At 33.6% G+C, this 20394-nt stretch overlaps 1 long non-coding RNA gene across 1 annotated transcript; it reads right to left on the bottom strand.

The window, feature by feature from the left end:
- Positions 1-5858: 5858 nt before the first annotated feature.
- On the bottom strand, positions 5859-8682 carry LOC129310004 (uncharacterized). The gene is made up of 2 exons (XR_008592989.1): positions 7004-8682; positions 5859-6902 (listed from the first exon to the last, which is right to left on the bottom strand). It is a non-coding gene; the product is annotated as an uncharacterized LOC129310004 (long non-coding RNA).
- Positions 8683-20394: the final 11712 nt, after the last annotated feature.

Raw genomic sequence — 20394 nt, 5'->3', positions numbered from 1 at the left:
GATTCAACATCAATATTGCAAGTAGGACACAGAGGGCTAGATAGCGAGACTGACATATTCATTTATAAAGCTTCATTGCAAGTCACAGTTTGAAAGAAAAGTCTTCATATAAAAAATTTCACCTTTGAAACACTATCAGCTTCAAAATCTATGGTATAGAATAGGAACTAGCCAACACCACCGGTTTTTTCATCTTTTTTGTCCAAGTTCGTTCTGTAGTTACAAACTTGAAACTTGACTTATTGAAATGTCTCCCAAACACATCTCCTCTCAAATATTATAAATAAAAAAAAAAGGGATTTTGCCAAACATCCTATGACAACTTAGATTTTATGCTTTGTATTCATCCGCCACTAGGGTACAAATTTTTTCTGCCTGTTTTGTCTGGATAGGGCAAAAAATTGATTTTTTAGCCCATAATTGATTTTTTGCCCTAAATTATCCAAGCACCACAAAATGTTATTAATTGATCAACAGGCTTGGAATCGCATTTTTCCATAATCTGGATTTGGCAGCTTCTGAAATGAATTTTTCCATTCTAAATTAAATGATTAATATTAATATAATTTACACTTTTATAATTAATCAGATATATAATTTAAATAATATATTTTACTTATTAAATAAAATTTAAAAAATTTAATAATATGAGATACAAATTTATCAATAATTTAATTTTAAAAAATAATGTCTTTTATGGTAATTTGGACAACTAAAGTTAATTCTGACTCAATTATCTAAGCATATTCAATTATGTCAAAATCAACTTTAAAAAAAACAATATCTAAATAGATTGCAAGATAATTAATTATAATTAAAATTAATCATATTAATTAATTATTTTTATAATCAATTATATTCAATTGAAATTCAAACAGGCTCTTTATGCATTCTAGTATGGCCCAATTGTCTCTCCTTCATGGAGTTTCTATGGCCTTGTACTCAAATAAATATAATTTTTTTTCTTAATTCACAAAAGTTCAAACTCTCAACTTTATTTAAAAATGAATGAAAATATTGGACATTTTGGACAATTATAGTTTGATTTAATGTTAACATATATCCGTGACCAAATTCATGTCAATTGGTTGAATTTGACAATTATTTTATTGTTGTTTTAAAAAATTATTTCCGATTCTTCATCATCATTTTGAAGATAGAAACATTCATTTGTGGCTTAGACCGGTTTATTCATGAATGAACTTCATAATTTTATGAATGTGGTCAAATAAATATATAAATTTTTTTTTTTGGCATAAAGCAAAATATATATTAAAGTTAAGAAACGGATACAATGTCTGAGGGAATATTTGGAGCATACTTCAAATATCCCTTTGTAATATACATAATCTACAAGATAAAGTACTATGACCTAGAATGATTGGAATATAAGATGACTTAGATACCAAAATAATCAGCGAAAAAGATATCGAAGATGATATCCTAGGCTAATTATTGATGAACATTGAGCCATATTGAACCATCTGCAGAAATTGTTGTATGTTGTTCCTTATCTTCATCTTCGACTCCCTGGAATATAAGGTATAATTATTGAATATAATATGCAGATGAGTCCTCCTGGCATTCTTGGATTTTCCAATTGAACAACATATTTTCCATGATTTCGAGCTTCGAAGAATATCTCTCTTGAAATTTCTCGTATAAACTTGAGCTTGTGGGTGTTGATAACTTGTTTGAGGATGAAGAGGAACTTCAAACATATTACAATTGAGGAAATAAGAACAGTTCCTTTATGCCATTAAAAGGGCTTCTGCTGGCATGATATTCAAATTTTGAAAGCATTTTTGGTTCCTACATCTCCATATAGAGTCAATGATGAAAAAAAGGCAACACAGAATTATATGACAGTTGATCCTTTTCCTGTATGAAAGAAAAAATTCATTGTTTAATCCATTCAAATAAAGATTGAGTTGGATCTGCAGATGTTCTTAAATTTAAAGGAGATCCAAACCATATTGCCCTAGCAAAAGGATAGAGCAGGAAAATATGATCCAATGATTCATCAGAACCTTGACAGAAACAACAAATTTTAGTAATATTTATGCGGTGAATCAAAAGACATTTTGTTGTTGGCAAAGATTTTCAAATGATTTTCCAAATTTGTAATTTTATTTTAGGAGACAATGTTATTTTCCAGAAGAATTTCCATGAAAAACCAGGATTAAAAGAGGGATCTCAATTAGCCAGTTATAATCCTCCTTTACAGTATAATTACCATTAGAGTTAATAAACCATACCAAAGAATCCTTTTGATTAGTAAAAGATAATGGTGTTTGCAAAATTTGTGAAGCTTTATAGTAGGGTGATGTGAAGAAAAAAGTAGTTGTCTATTCCAAATAAACTAGGGCGCAGTATAAGATCTTCCATTCTTTCAACAAGAGAAGGAAAATCTGACTGCTGCAAAGGCCATGAAAGCTGACTTTTCAAAGAAATGGATTTTCCATTACCTACTATCCATTTCAAATTTTGCAAAACCATTTCACTCGCTGCCAAAAAAATTTTCCAAACCGGAGAAGCACTAGCCTTATTTAACAGAAACTATCCTGAAGATATTTAATACAAAAGACTTTACTTAGCAGAGGATTTGGTTTCTCTATTATTCTCCAAGTGGTTTTAGCAAGAAGCGTCTGGTTAAATAAATTAATATCTCTTATGATCATACCTCCTCTATGTTTGGGACAACAAATTTCAGGCCATTTTAATAGATGAAAAGCTATAGAATCACTACCATGATCCCCAAAAAAAATTGACAATTTTCATTGTAAGCTTGTTAGAAAAAGATTTTGGAAGGCGATAAAAAGACAAAGGATAAATCAAGATATAATTTAAAGTTGATTCTATCAGTGTTAGTCTCCTGCTTGTGATAACAATCTGGCTTTCCATAATTGAAGTCTATTATCCAATTTTTTTCTCCAAATCATGAATTTTTTTTTTTTAGAATTATTGTAATTATCCACTTTGACTCCTAAATACTTACCCAACTAATTTTTTAATTTAACCCCAATGGAATGAGCCGACAACTTTTTTTGTTTAAAAGGAATAGGACTAAAAACTAGACATGATTTTGCATAGTTTATTTGTTGTCCCGATATTTCACCATATATATGCAAAATTGCTTTCATAATTCTACAATCTTCCTCAGAAGCCTTACAAAAAAAGTAGAGTGTCATCAGCATACATAAGATGAGTAATAGGTACATTATTACCTGAAATTTTTAATCCATGCGACCACCCAAATTGTTCTGCTTATGATATCATACAAGATAAAACATTAGCACAAAGGAGGAAGAGATAAGGTGATAAAGGATCACCTTGTCTAATTCCCTATTGGGAAAAATAGGAGTTGAATGATTTTCTTTGATTAACATTTGATAGGACACAGTGGAAATGCATTGCATGATAAACTTAATGAAATGAGAACGAAAGTTCATAATTTCTAAAACTTTTTGCAAAAATTCCCAAGATACCGTATCATGCAATGTCGACTTTGAAAGCACACCAGGCATGTTTTGTTTTACGAAAAGATTTAATTTTGCGCATACATTGAAGCTAACATGATATTGAGCCCATTTGTTTTAGCTTATTTCATGAAAACATTATTTATTTTTTAAAAAAATCTATTTTATGATGTTTGTTTATATTTTGAAAATAATCAGAATCCAAACAAAAAGTAAATTTTTGATTATTTTCAAAAGTTTAAACAAACATCATAAAAATTTATAAAATAATTTTTTTTAAAAAAAGTAAGAGTAGTTTCTGAAAATAATCTAATGCGGTAGATGTGAGAGTGTTTGAAAGAGGCGAGATATACGAAGATATCATAAAATTTAAAAATAACTAACTAATAATCACTTTTTTATATTATATCCAAACATAAAATAATGTCTTTTTTTTATAAAATCTATATAAAATAAATCTCTTTTTAAAAAATCTCTAAACTACATAAAAATCATTTATTTTTAATCTTAAACAAAGGGGCTCATTATCATTAATTAATCTTCCTTTCAAAAAAGCACTTTGATTTGGAGAAATAAACTCTTCTAAAACCTCCTTAAGCCTATTACAAAGGATTTTGAAAATGATTTTATATAAAACATTAGGCTTATAAAACGAAAATATTTAAAGTTAAAGGTATTCGGAGAATTACATTTCAGAATCAAAGTAATAAAAGTACGGTTTAATTCTTTTAATAAAAAACCAGAATGAAAAAAAGATAGCACCAAGTTTACAATGTCCTTCTTAAGAAAACCCTAAAAATGTTGAAAAAAGCTAGCATTATAACCAACAGGACCAGGTGAACTATTAGACTTAAGCTGGCAAACAACTTTTTCAATTTCTTCCACAGTACAAGGCTGTGATAAATATTCAGATTTATCCTCTGAAAGCATTGATAAACCAAAAAAAGGTAAAGTTTGAGAGTGCTTCCAATTGAATATCTTGAATTGAGAAAATCCAAGAACCGTTGGCATCCTCAATTTGTGTGATTTTACTATTAGTTCTGCGGCTGTTGACAACTGTATGGAAAAACTTGATATTTCTATCTCCTTGCAAAGGCCAAGTTCAGACAAGATTTTTGTGCCCAAAGAGTTTCTTCACAATCATACTAAAATTCTAATTCATATTTTAAAAGCCTGAAATTATCAGAATTTCCTGATATGCCATCATTCAGACAAAGATGAAGATCTTTTTCTAATTGATCAATACGGTTCGAAATTTTACCAATGGAAAATTTATTCCAATTTAAAAGACAAGCTTTTAACAATTTAAGTTTTTGAACAAGTTGAAAAGCCACATAACCTGTTAAAGAAGAGGTCCAGATTTTGAAAATTTGAGATTCACATTCTCTGAAGTTCAACCAAAAATTTTCAAATCTAAAGATTATTTTGAAGCAAATGTTGCACTCAGTTTGAAATAATAGGGGAGCATGATCTGAAATCGACATGGGTAAAATCTGAGAATTTGAATTAGGAAAAACATTAAACCAAGAAGCATTGGAAAAAGCCTTATCAAGTCTTTCTTTAACAAAATTATTACACATAGGGTTATTACACCAGGTAGACCAACCATTTGAAGGAAGGGTATCAATTAAGCCACAAGTATTAATGAGATTTGAAAAATTTAAAACACCTTGAGTAGTAAAATCCATTTTGCATTTATTTGAAAATAGAGTTGGAAATTTGAGTGGGCCAAGCCTATTCAAGCCCAGCCTGAATAGACCCAAACTTGAATAATGAAAGCCTAAACAGCTAAACTCGACCCAAATTTTTTCGAGTTTTAGGCAACCTAAATATCCAAATTTTATTTTAAAAATTATTTTAAATTAATTTTTTACTTTAAAATTAATTATTTTATTTAATAAAAATATAAAATATTTTTTTAATAGTTAAATTATGTATGAGACTCAAATATATGGTATTTTAATATAAAATAACCTAAAACTTAAATAATTAATCAATATTTATTATATTTTATATATTTTTTAAAAAAATAAATTTTTTTATCTGGGTATTCAGGCTGACCCCAATAGACCCTGAATATAAAAAAAGAATATTTTTTTCAGCCCAACCCTCAATTTTTGGGAGTTAGCCTGTGAGGCTTGCCCCAAATTATAAGCTTTATTGAAAAGTCAGAAATTTGATTAAAATCACCTGTAAGAACCCAAGGTTCACATATTAAACATGCAGTTTTTTAAAATCCGCTCCCATAAGAGTTTACGATAAACTAAAGTAGGAAAACCATAAATGAAAGTGACAAGAAAAGTATAACTACCATAACAACATCTAACGTGAAGCCAATGAGGGGAAATATCAAGAAAAGAACAAGACATCGGCGAAGAGTAAGCCAAACACAAACCTCCACTGCAACCCATAGAATCCACATATTTTACATTATCAAAAGTCAGAGAACTTGACCGTTTAGCAACCTTAGTAGAAGAAAGTTTAGTTTCCATCAAAAACAAAAGGTCTGGGTTATATTTACAAACCAAAGTTTTTAAACGTCGAACTGCCGTGGGCTTACCATATCCACGACAATTCCACGACATTACCTTCATTCTTCCAGACGGAGTTTTTTTTTGGCACAAACTCGGTAAAACCACAGAGAATGTTTTGTAGAATCCTCCAAAATGTCAATCTCCAGTTGCAGTGAATTAAAAGGTCTCTTCATACCACCTGATGTTTCATTTCTGGAGGATGATGCTGAAAGCCAGATTTTAACTGCAGCAGCAGAAGCAGCGCTTCCAACTCTTGTAATTTGTGGATACCCTTGAACACTGCTTCCTTGGTTTGGTTGATTTTGAGTATTTGTACCTGGAAACTATCGAGTTAGACTAAAATCTCAATTCCAAAAATCAGGTGGATCATCACTCACATTAGGAAGAGTCAGTTCTATGACAGAAGAGGAACGACACAAAGGAACGATTCTGGCAAAAGTAGCTGTTGTGAAGTTATAAACCAAAAGCGGCTGGAACAAAGAAGGTAAGAGATTCGAACATCAGCATTTAGGGAATTAAGGATAACTTAGGCCCAATTGTTGGGCCATGGATCAGGTGAGGGAGATGATCCAATTTCAGAATACCCAAAGTGGGCCAAAGCTTGATAGACCCAATCAACCCAAGAAAATTCAAGCAGTAATTGCACTGTTGGATTAGTCTCAATCCATGGGTTTTCAAAGACTGTATAATGGGAGCACTCATTTTAGCCTCAACAAAATTGTAAGTTGGCCCACTACAATTGCAATTCTATCTATTCCTCCGTCTCTCCAAGACTGAACCACTTCTTGGATCCTAGGCGGCTCTATCCTTGAAAAAGTTCTATTTTCCGTCCTATTTTGATTGTTCAAGACCTGAGTCAAATCTTCAGATCACTGCCCCGCGACATGATCTGCAAACGTGTCGAATTCAGGAATTGGGGCAATAAGCACAAAACCAGATTGAGATAAATTTTCTTGATTTGCTAAAGCTTCTGAATGTAAATGTTCATACAAAGCTTGCTGTGATTGCATGAACTCTCCACGTATCCCCCGTTCAGACAGAGCAGCATTCGGTGTGTTATCATCATTTCTCTCAATCCGTACCTATTTAGAAAATGCCTGAAGCGGTGAAATCACTTGAGTGCCTTCAGGAGATCTTAATCTTGTTGACTCTTTCTGGAAATTATCTCGAGAAATCATCCCCAAAGGATTAAAATTCAAATCAACAGTAGGATTAACATCATCCACGCGTATTTGATCCATAATTTCCACCTGAGAAGTTTGATGTTGATCTTTTTCTTCTGTCTCTTTCGAAGAGTTTGCATTATCTCTTTCAATCTGCATATGATCTTTATCTTCTCTGAACTTTGTTCTCCATTCCAAATACACATCATCATCATCATCAACGTCATCAGAATCAGACTCTGTCCAGGAAGGATGATCTGAATTTGAAGCAGAATGAGAACTCTGAGCCGTAGAAGCTGGTGGTACTTGAAGTTTACCAATAGGAATTGGGTGGGCCTTCTTGCTCACTGTGTAATAACCTCCATGCTCATTATCCACCCAAGTAACAACAGTGGTACCTCGAGAACAAGATTTTTTTTTTATAAAAAGCTATATTATCTCTGGACACCATGGGAAAATGAAAATAATCTTCACAGAAATCTGTCCCAAAACGTGCAGTGAGACAGGCTTTATGTATCATCAGGGTATGTTCAATCAAAGCTTCATCCCATTTGCAATCTCTCTCAATATGACCAGGACAACCACAAGAACAGCATATTCGAAATATATTTCATATTTAAACTGAATCCATCTTTCCTCTTTGTCCACCAGCAACTCATTATCACCATCAAGTTCAATTAGACATCCCATAAGTAGAGGAATGGCAGGGTCAATAGTTGCTCTAAAACGTAAAAAACGGATATTCTGCAATCCTCGCTCATTTACTTCATATTCTTCAAATTCAACAACCACATTATCTAAAATCCGAGCAACCTTTGCAGAAAAATATTCTAGCAGTAATCCCCAAGCTTGAACCCATACCTTAAATTTGGGAACAGGGGCTCTTTCCAGAACCACATTTGATTGAAACTTTTCTACAATCAAAACTGAATTTTCCACCGCCCATGGACTATGTTTGATGACGTGTTTTTGCTCTTTAAAATTATCAAAATGAATCTGGAAACGATTTCTGCTACTTCCTTCAATACTTACCTAACCTTGAAGCTCCCATGCATTACCAAAAATTAGGCGAATGCGCTCTGGTTTCATCACTTTCTTATCTAAAATGTAGCCATAAGCACAAGAACGAAGGCAGGATTGACGTTCTCGAGTCAACCTTGAACCCAAACGAATAATCGGTCCCCGTCGTGGAAGACGAAATCATAAATCTCCACCTCATGGAGAATTTGAAGGATTGAAGCCTGAAGAGTAGCTTTCATGCCCAGATTCACTTTCCTCTTCCCATGCAAACTCACGATTTTGTTGCTGACGATGAAACATCTCGTAGATGAGACAATTGCAAAATTTAACGATAAAGCTGAAAAGAAGACAGAACTCTATAAAGATAACAACTTTAAGGGCGCAAAATGCAAGAAAGGCTATAGGAGTGTGGTAGATGGTTAACATTCAAAGAAAAGGAGAACTAAGAAATAGGGAAAGAAAGGGAAGGAAGCTCGATAGACGAGAGCGTTTTCGTTTCTCTATTCAAATAAATATATGAAGTTAAATTACCTACTTGTGATGTGCTGACTGTTAACATATATCCAGGGCAATATTCATTCGAAGATAAATATTTAAAATTATAATCATTAGAATAATTTAAGTCCTCGATGCAATGATAATATTATTTTAGATTTTAGCTACACAAGTCTATGAAAGGTGTTGAATATTATCCAGAATTATCATATGCTAAATGTGAATAAAAAGAAAACTTCTAAATTAAGCTTTGACAATTCAGTTTTTCAGGTATTTTTTTATACACTATTTTTCGGCTATTTTGAACTGAAGATTTAATATTTGTTGGATTATTATCTTTATGAACATTGTGTGTAACTCATGCCGAAAACTGATGTATTTAGATTTTTTTCCGCCCAATAACTTTAAATACATTTAATATAATATTTAATATATAATAATCCATTTTATCAATTAAATAATTTTTTTAATTAAAAAAGGCAAGCAAAATCTTGATTAGAAAATAAAACTAAACAGTGTGAAAAAATAAATCTCTATCATTCATAACAGTAGAAGCACATTTAGGAAGAATAACATCATAACAGGAGATTAAAAAAGGAGCTGTAGTGAGCATTTCGGGCCAGCATAGCATATCAGCACAGGCAATCCCTTCTCTGTGAGAGTGATGAAGCTCAAAGTCAAGGAGAAAGATCAGAGATGATCGAATGTCTTGAATTATCGACCATAACGGATGATCAGGATTGCCGTCTCGAAATATGAGATTCACAGCTTCTAAGGAATCAATGAACATGCGAACAGATGAAAGTTGTTTCTGAAGGCATATTTGAATACCAACTGCAATTGAGCGAAGTTCAGCTTCAGTACAAGAGACATAACCCAATTTCTGTTTAAAACCAAGGATCCAGTCGCCTAAGGAATTCCTTATGACACCACCACAAGCACTGAGATGATTATCTAACACTGACGCATCCACATCGAATCTAAGTTTATCATTTGGAGGAGGGATCCACTTGGTTTTAGATCTATGATGAATTTGGAGAAACTGGTTCTTGAAATTGTTGATTTGACTTTCTTCCATTAGTTTGTGAAGACACAAATGTCTGATGTTTGAGAGGTTGACTCTGTAGTTGTCGAAAATGGCTTTATACCTGGTCCATAAGAGCCAGCATACGGTACTGAATACTTTGATCCAAGGCCAGTTCGAGAAACAGTTGGTGTTATTCCTTTCCTGAAGATTTCTGCTTATCCACTCTTGCAAGCTACCAGAAAAAAATGTAGAATTGATTTTAGCATTAAGAATAACATTCCACACCTCTCTAACAATTTTGCAGTCTCTCAATATGTGTAAAGTGTTTTCCTCTCTGACACACAAATTGTAGCACAATGGAATCATTGGTAAGGTGTCTATGTCCTCTCAATATGTCTTGGAAAGCTTGTCAAAGGAAAATCTTGGTTTCTCCAGCAAGGGACTTTTCCATATAGTCCTCCATATTTGATGATTAGTAGTTTTGGAAGGCCGATTAATGAAACGATATGTAGCTTGAACAAAAAAAGTGCCATCAGATGAGTTTCGCCAGACATAAATGTCCTGACCTTGATCAATCCCAATTCTGACCGAGTTGATAGAATCTATTATAACGGGAGGTAGGAGGTTTTGAAAGTGCTGAAGATCCCATGAACCGTTTCCCAGAATGAAGTCTTTAACCAGAGCATTAGGATTGAAAATTTTACAGTTGAAATTAACAGAATTGTTAAGAGGTTCATCCAATGGGGTCCAAGTATCCCACCAAAAGTTAGTGTTTGAGCCATTTCTGATCTTCTTGCTAACACCTAGTATGAAGTGATCCCAAAATTTCTTAATACTTGCCCAAGTGGTGGAGGCTTGTCTGTTGTTCTTCATCGAGCTTGTAGTAACTACATTCCATCCATATTTGCCCTTAAGACATTGCACCCTTAAACTATTGGGCTTAGTGAGCATGCCCCAGCAAAGCTTAAAGATGAAGGCTAGATTTTAGGTCTAAAGATCTTTAATACCAAGGCCACCCTCTTGTTTATCCTTGATGATTTGTGCCCAAGCAACAAGATGGATTTTTTTAGAGTTCTCCTGTTCATTTCATACTCACATTACGAAGGGATACGAGTCCGAACTCCTTCAAGGAAGAGGGTCGATCCCCTTTAGGCAATAAGACAATATTTGCATGATTAATATCCCTCATCTTGGACAGATCACAAAAGATTTCTTTAACAAGACTGCAAATGTGGTTGCCAATAATATCCCATTGGGTTTGGAAGAAGTGTGGTTGGAGACCATCAGGACCTAGGGCCTTAAAGGCACCTATAGAAAATTCCACATTTTTTATTTCAACCTCTGTAACATCTTGTTGAATCATTGACAGTGATTCGAGACTGAGAAGAGGGAATGAGGCGGGAGAATCAAAGTTGTACAGGTTTTCATCTCTTCTTTACAAATCTTTATAAAATTCAAAGGCCATATTTCTCAAAAGATTCTGATTATGTATCCATTCCTTGTGGTCATTAAGAAGAGATTCAATGTGATCCTTATTATGCCTAAAATTTACAAAGAAATGAAAGAATTTGGTGTTTCTGTCGCCAAAGTAAAGCTAATTCTGCCTTGACTTTTGCCACCAAATTAACTCCTCTTGTGCAACTAGCTTATTATACTTTTTCCACAAGGATTTTTCTAGTTTGAAAAGACCATTCCTATCATTGATTCTTCTTGATGCATGAATTCCTTCAAGCCGATGAAGGATTTGACTTTCTTTGTGTGGAATATTGCCTAAGCAACGCTCATTCCATATGGAAGCTTCAGAAGAAAAGGTTGAAACGCCCTCAAGCCAACTATTATCGAACCAAGCTTTTTCAATAAGGTTCTAAAAGTCATTCTCTACAACCTAAGCCACGTTATATCTAAAATGCTTCTTGTGTCTAGGTGGAGGATGACACGTAGAATCCAAAATCAGAGTAACTCTATGGTCAGATTTGTACTTGAGAAGGTAAGAGGTCTTAACAGTGGGGAATGTAGAAGACCGAGTATTATTGCAGAAAGACCAATTCAATCTCTCCTTAATACCTGTACATTCCCATGTGAATATATCACCGATTATTGGAAGATCAATAAGATTGCAATTAAATATGTAGTCATTAAAATCTTGCATGGAAGTCCAATCAATATGTGAACCTCCGCTCTTATCATTAGGGGAAAGATAGGCATTAAAGTCCCTGATGAGGAGCCAAGGTTCAGCAGTGGTAGAAGTAATGGTCGAGATAAAGTTCCAGAGTTGTCTTCTTTTTATGTATGAGGTTTCACCATAAATGAATGACACAAAAGAAACTTTCTGTGAAGACCTATCAGTAATTTTGCAGTAAAGTTATTGAGTATTGGAGGATACATAATCAACCTGAACTTTGTTATCATTCCACAAATACCTCCAGCAAAGCCAGAAGCTTCAATCCGAAGCCAGTTCAAGAATCCTAATTTACGAATCACAGAGTTAGCCTTATTGCTACTAATACGAGTTTTAATAAGATAAAAGATATCAACATGATATTTAAAGGCAATGTCTTTGAAGATACGAGAGAAATTCCTTCCCCCAGCACCTTTACAATTCCAGCTTGCTATAATCATTAAACACACAAGAAGAAAGAGGATCTAGGAAACTTACTGATTCCCAGTAATACATGTATGGATAATTGAAGCAAGGGGCTTCAAACCATCATGATCCATTGGGATGTCTCTTCTATAGAAGTCTGGACTGGTTTTGAGGACAAATTAGGTAGATGCAGAGGGTGAGCCTTGGCCAAATCTTTAATAGTACTTATGAGCCTAGCTTTTTGAGTTAACTCTTTGCTGGGTTTATCTCTACATGTGGGTCTAGCAAATACTTGATTGACATTAGGAATGGACTTGGGTTGTGAATGGATTGTAGTGCGGCCCATAGAAGATTTTTTTCCTTCAACAATTAAATGTTCACAGTGGCTGTGTTTCTATGGGGTTTTCTTTGGACTTGTGTGTAAAGGCCCAATTCGTGAAGAAGAGGATTCTTTCTGGGTTGTTGATGGCGCCTTTTCTTTTAAGACAACCCTGTTGTCTTCTTTCCCATGGTGACGGGAGGGTCAAGGGTGCTTTGGGAGAAGAGTCTAAGGAGGTCAGGTTGACAGAAGGTACCTTTATCTCATTGATAAGTGTCACATCAGGGATAAGTGTATCTACAACCCCCAAGTCTATTTCATCTGGGTTTACAGGAACCAGTTTCGTGCAACGAGTGACTTGAGAATCATCATTGGCAGCTTCTTGAGGTCTGCTAATACTACATAGCGAGACATATTTCTGGGGTTACCACTTTTCCTCGTTGATTTGGAGTTGCTTCCCTGGTCACTCTGAGCATGACGTGATTTTGTGTGTCTCGAGAAATGAAATTTTTCTACTGTAGGATCAAGCATCCAGGACCCAAAGCGATTGCCGCTAGTCATCAGAGAATGTAACATTGAGCTGTTCATAGTATTATGTTCAGCATGAACAGATTCTTGATTATGCTCACCTTCATGCGAGGACATATTTCTCCAAGGACATGCCTCCTTCCTATGTCCATATCTGCCACAGTGGAAGAAAATCAGACCAATTCCTTCGTATTCCACATTGAAAAGTATGTTTCCAAAGATGACCCAGGCACAAGCTTCTTCTGCAGATCGATCTCCACACAGACTCTGGCAAAATGACCCCTATCATTATCTCTATCAGCCTGAGCAATTTCTGAGACTATATTCAAGTCTACCTTGATAGGTTTCCCTAACCGTTCCCTGAATCTTATCAGAAAATGTGGATTATAACCATGCATGGGAATGTTAGGAATCCTTGTCTATACGACCATTCTTCGCAGGGCGTTGTTCATAAGATCAAAGTATGGAGTCCATTTCTGTATAGCGACACAATGTTCCTTCCAAGTGTCTTTATCAGTAAAGCGCACCATAAAATAATTATTAGGAAGGTTAACCAAGTTGAAGGTCAAGAATCCCCATACATGAGATAGTGAACTTTTAAGATTTCTGGATATCATTTTCTTCCTAAAGATCGTAAATACCAAAGCATCATTCCACGGTAGACACCATTCCTGAAATTCTTCATTAGTGAAGGGAATGGAGGGATAAATCTTTGCTAGCTTTTTAATCTCTTCGGTAGGTTCTGGAAGTGCCCACATTTTTTCTGAGTCACCGAGAAGAAGATCATCATCCACTGGGGATATAGCACCATTCACGACACCATTGAAGCCTAAAAGAGAAGCTTTATAAGAAAAGCTAGGATTCAACAGAATGTTAGCATCTTTCATCTGACTTGGCTCGTTCTCTTTGGCCCCTGTTTTACTAGGGAGAGCTGGAAATTCTTCCACCTGATCAATAGCTTCAGCCATATCATTGTCCGCTTTAGTCACCATATCCGTAAAAGGAGTTCTAGTATTTTTCATACCCATCTTACCGCCTTCTCGAGCAAGATCATCAGTAGGATGATCCAGTGGTTGTTTTTAGAGCCCGTTGCTGTTGATTTCCATGGACCAACCTCAGCACACGTCCCAAGAGAGAGAGCTATCTGTTTGCTTCTAAACTCCTACCAGTTTCACACAAATTAATTAAATAATTATTAATTAGGTGGGAGATAATAAAAGGCTATCATTAGGAAATAAAAAAAATGATGAAACTTGTGCAGAAATGTCAGTTGATCATATTTCAATGTTTGAACTCTCAATGAGATTCAGGTAAAAAAGAAAAAAAAGGCTCTCGAGATGAGACACAAAACTTATCAAAGATCAAAAATTTTTTCCATTTGTTTTTTTAAAAAAATATTAATTAAAAATCATTAGAGAAAATTTATACCAATAAAGGATTACTTATTATCAAAACTTGAATAGATACTTGTCAATTTGAGATAGTCTTTCATCAACAAGTATCCGTTCAGGTTTTAACAATAACTTATTCTAAATTAATAATAATTCATTTTAATTTTTTTCATTCAGATTTTAATAACAGCTAATTCTTGATTGATATAAATTTTCTACAATGATCCTTTATTACTATTTTTTCTTTCTTTTTATAGTATTTAAGGCCTGACTTAGATAACCTCCTTGATTTTGGACATTTAAGATCAAACGTAATAAGAAAAATGAAAAAGGAAACAAAGAAATCACCTTTTGGTTGACTTAAATTTTGATCTCTGATCAAATGGACAAGTCTAGCTTAGTCTTGAACTTCCTCAATGGGTTGTAACATCCCAAAATTAATGGGTCACCCTAATAGTCCATAAATGGATTAGATCTAGAACTCATTACCAATTGGTAATGCAATTTTTTTTTTTGGTGGCTTGTGTTTGATTTTTCTTACGCAAGGTAAAGATATTCTTTTTCTTCCCCATTTTCTTATGCTATCCAGACATGGAGAAAATCTATATGTTGTTTTGCTTTTTATTTTCAACTAAATTTTTTAATATGTTACTTCCTTAATCTTAATTAATCTTAGTCTCTAATTTTTTAATATTTTATTTCCTTGGTCTTAAATTAATCTCAGCCTCTCTAAGTTATTTTGTTAATTAATCATGGTGCTGAATGTAATCCTCAAACATTTCATCTCCAATTCTATTCTTATCATACTCCAACCGTTCCTTTACATGTGTGGTAATAAAATAGTTTAAATATTAAGAAAAGCTACTAAATTTAAAATTCTTTGTGAAAATTGAGACAATATTGTCTCAAACTTCATGCAAGTCCTTGGGTTAATGAGTTTACGTCAACTTAAACGTGGGTCCAAGAAAAGGAATATGAAAATCAGTTTCATAAGTCACAACCTTGTTCTTTTCTTTTTTTTTTCTTTTTTTTTTGTTTGGATAATAAAAGACATCTAACTAGAGGCCATGAGTATAGTGATGGACGTCCTTATTTAAGACATGCAAAAATGGAGAAACCTAATAGCAAGGGAACTAATCATTCCCACGAATATGTCCTTCACGGGGCTCCAACATGGGCAGGTCGGCTAGATTTCCTCTTTTCTTTTTCTCTTCCTTTATTTTAATTTTCAGTCCATATATATATATATATATATATTTCTTTACTTCTACTAGATAGCTGCTAATCCCAATAAATGGTTGAACATTCAATTCTCGCTCCATTTTGGAAAATCATATAGAAATCCAAATTAAAATAGTAGCCATAAATAAATGAAAGAAACTTGAAGTAACAGATTCCAAAAGTATGCGGTTCAATTTATTTGTAACTTTGGTTGCCTAACACCGGTATCTTCTGTCATGCTCACAGGCTTCTGAATAACAAGGATCTTTCACAATGAAGACTCTCAATTGTGATATTAGTGTTGGATAGGTTGTCACTTAAGGGGGTGAATTGGGTGATATTAAATTTTTCTAATGAACTTTAAGAGTGAGGAAAATAGATGCAAGGGAAAAAGAGATTTGACATAAAAGATTTATCCTAGTTCAGATCAAATCTTGCCCTACATCCAATCCTCAAGATCACCTTTAAGATTTTCAACTAAACTTACAAGTTTCAATGGGTGTTTACAACTTTAGTACAACTCACAAGACTTGACTAGTCTTGATTCAACAACAAACCTTGCTACAGTCAGCAAATTGTTACAAATCAATTGAAAAACTCCTTTTCAAAATTTTAGCTTGTTAACAAAGTAAAGAACTTTCAAACATGAACTCTCTTGAAAGAGTAGAATAAGTACATTTGAAAGCCTATAAACTTATGAGAGTTATTTTACAAAATTTATCAAGAATGATAAATATATGAATGCAATACTTTAATGCACAATTTAAATCCTTTTAGAATGCTCAAAAAGTGAATAATTCACTCAAAGATCAAAATTCTTGTTCTAGACTTGAATTTTATCACATATAGTTTTGGCAGTTAACTAACCGTTGAAACACTATTTGTAGCCATTGATGACATTCCTTGCATGTAACTATGAGATTCATGTGTGAAATAGAACTAACCAAGTTTCAGACATGCATATGTGACAATTCAAACATGAACATTATGGTGACTTTTAACAGTCCTCACCCTACCCCAGTGGGAGTCTTTTGGATTGGGCCAACTCACATCACTACAACAGAAGCTAGCTTTCCCCAAGGTGGTGCTCATGTGTGAAATGGCTACTTACAAAAACTAAGCCATTCTGTAAAACATATCACGCGTGGTTCTCATGTGCATTCAAGCATGGGTTACATAATTGAAAAGTCTTAGAACAATAAGTGACAAATCATACAAGTTTACAAGGTAAAACATGCTTGAAATGGCTTAAGACTAACTTAGGCTAAATGTGTTCAAGACACTAAGTGATAAAACACACATGAATACATTCCATTTCAAGCGTGAAATGACACTTCACAATATGCATGGGAATACGAGGTGACAATTCAAGCGTGCATACACAAGGTTAACTTGTGTGAATTAGAACACAGAAGCTTTATCAAGGCACCACATAAACACAAGTGATAAATCACACGTGGATCACTACTGACTTAGGAGTGAAACGTCAGTTAGTGTGCCTAAGGTGACAAATCACGTGTAGGACCATACCGAATCACGCATGAATCATTAGACAGTGAAAAGCTCAACTTCTATAATCCAAAATAAACTTGAATTGACTAAGACAAGTCCTAATATGTACAAATAAGACTTATGAGCCTAAGATGATGCATTCACTTTAAAAATTGATAATATATGATTAAGCTCTCTCAAAGTTTTCACATTAAATTTAAGAGAAAATAAATAACTTATTCTATAATTCTTCTTCTTCTCTTGATTCTTCATGCTTTTAAGGTTTTGTCTTCATTCATGAATCTTTATGCATCTCCACACATGACACACACACACACCCTCTTTTCTTAGTTTTGTAATCATCAAAATATATGATTCAACAATTGGCTAGCTTGTTAATTTTTCAATTATAATATAGGTTGGTTTGGACTCTTTGATTCATTGAAGGCTCAATAGATTTACACACATTCTTTTTCTTTGACATTTTTGTGGCTCACTGAATTCTAAAATTTTCAAGTAAGGCATTTACCCCCAAAAAAAAAATCAAAGGTAGCTGATATCCATGCTAAGTATTTTGCTAAAGGAATATGGGTTTTATCTAGAGATTTTATTAATTCCCTTCACAAAGCATATGCTTTTTAAAGTTATAGTATTAGGTAAAGATGGCACTATTACAGGATAGGCTTTTAACAGCAAGTAAAAAATACTTTTAACAGCAGTTCTATGTCCGCTGTTGTTTCAGGGGATGTTAAATGTATGTGAATTTCAACATAGGTTGTATAACCGCTGTTAAAAAAAACTTTCAACAACGGACATAGACCTGCTGTTGAAAGTTTCTTGTTGAAGTTTTTTTTAAAGTAAGACTTTTAACATTAGTTCACGTCATAACCGATGTTGAAAGTTCACTTTTAACACCGGTTATGGCATTAACCGGTGTTAAAAGTTGTTTAAAAAAATTATCATGTTTTTACTTGTTTCTCCAATTCCTGAAAATGAAAATATTCTATACAATTTATTGCCAGCCAGCCAATTCAAGTACATATAAATAATTTAAATTTCAATACAATTCTATAGAAATTACACAAAACTCAAATTGTCTAATACAATTTCCTAAAAAACTACCTAAACCTCACATACCATCCATAAAATTTTGTGCCCAACGTATGAGGATATCGTCAACCTCTTCCTCAAAAAAATGGATCCACCATATCAAACATCTATATTAAAATATAAAATTGCAATTAAAATATTAACCAATTAATTTAAGTAACAATAAAATTAGCTTTTAAAAAATATAGTTACCTCATTTGTAAATTCAGTCATTCCTAATATGATGATATTGAGCATGTGTCTCATCACATATACGCCACACAAACTACTCTTCAATGGTTGCCCACGACTCTATATAAAAACATATATATATATATATATATAAACAATTGGGAATCGATAATAAATATTGACAATTGAATATGTTAATAAAGTGTTAAGTCTTCTCATATTTCCATTTCTTTTAAATCTAATCTTGCATTCATACCATCCTTCATCTTTCCTAGCACGTTTAAAAGTATTTCAATAATACTATCACATACGTTTTTTTTCCACATGCATAACATCAATACAATACCTCACTTCAAGAAAGCACCAACATGAAAGATCAAAGAAGATGGACCTTTTTTTCCATATATTTTTGGCACTTATATTCTTTTGAGTCTTACTAAGAATAACATTGATGTCTTTCACTCGTTCATAGATTTGCTCCCCAGTTAAAGCATCCGGAGCATGAAGGTGCTTTTTGTGGTCATGAAAAGCTTTCTTTAATTTACGATAAGGGTGATCTCGTCTAAGAAATCTACGATGGCTAAGATAGACTGTCTTCCTTCCATGTTGAAGTTGATAATAGCATATGCCTTCTTCACAAATTGGACATGCTTTATGACCCTTGACACTGTACCCAGACAAATTCTCATATGCAATAAAGTCATTTATAGTGCAAAAGATCATAGCATGTAACTTGAAATTTTTCTTTTGATTTATATCAAATACATCCATACCTACCTCTCATAGCTCTTTCAAGTCTTCAATCAAAGGTCTTAAATAAGTATCAATATCATTTCTAAGTTATTTTGGTCCTGAAATTAACATGGATAGCATGATATACTTTCGTTTCATGCATAACCGAGGGGATAGGTTATAAATCACCAAAAGAATAGGCCATGATCTATGTATATTACTAAGGCTACCATAAGGATTTATTGCATTAGTAGAAAGTCCAAGCCTCAGGTTCCTTGGTTCATTGCCAAATTTAGAAAACAATTGATCAATTTTCTTCCACTGAGGAGAATCGGCTGGATGTCAAAATTTTCCATCGGAAATCCTTTCATTTGCACTCAAGTTCTTCGCATCATTAGTATTCACAAATAAGCGCTTGAACCTTGGTATAATTAAAAGATACCACAAGACCTTTCTAGGAGTCCCCTTCTCTTTGTACTTTGGTGCCTCACATTTTGGACACTTCTCATCCCCTTCAAGCTCTTCTCTATACAACATACAATCATTAGGACATGCTTGTATCTTTTTAAAAGTTATACCCATTGAGCACAAGATCTTCTTAACATCATAATAATGATTTGGTAGTACATTTCCTTTTGAAAGCATTATTTGGAGTAACTCTAGCAACCATGTAAAACTCTGATCACTCCACCCAGCTCTTACCTTTAACGTAACTAATTTTAACACCCCAGATAACAAACTGAAATTAGTACACCCTGGATATAAAGGCTTCTCTACATCAGTGCACAAGTCATCATACACATGTGCTCGTTCAAAAGCCTCTTCCCCAACATTATGGATCATGTCCTCTAACTAATCTTTATCCATATCTACTTCATCACCAAGATCATTACCAACTTTCACATATTGAGACGTACCACTACAGTTTTCTAATCGTTCACTATGCTAAATCCATACCGTATAATTCTTGCAAATCCCATCGCAAATCAAGTGTTCTCTTATTTCAGCAACACTAAGTCTCCTCTCATTCAAACAATTTACACGAGGACAATAGAACTTTTCACTATTGTCAACAACATTTTTCTTAGCAAATTCCACAAACTCCTTCACACCATTATCATACACATCA

Source organism: Prosopis cineraria, unplaced genomic scaffold, assembly GCF_029017545.1.
Source record: "Prosopis cineraria cultivar Desert tree isolate PC_DT_omini unplaced genomic scaffold, ASM2901754v1 PC4, whole genome shotgun sequence".
Taxonomy (NCBI): domain Eukaryota; kingdom Viridiplantae; phylum Streptophyta; class Magnoliopsida; order Fabales; family Fabaceae; genus Prosopis; species Prosopis cineraria.
This window is presented reverse-complemented; position numbering and strand designations above follow the sequence as displayed.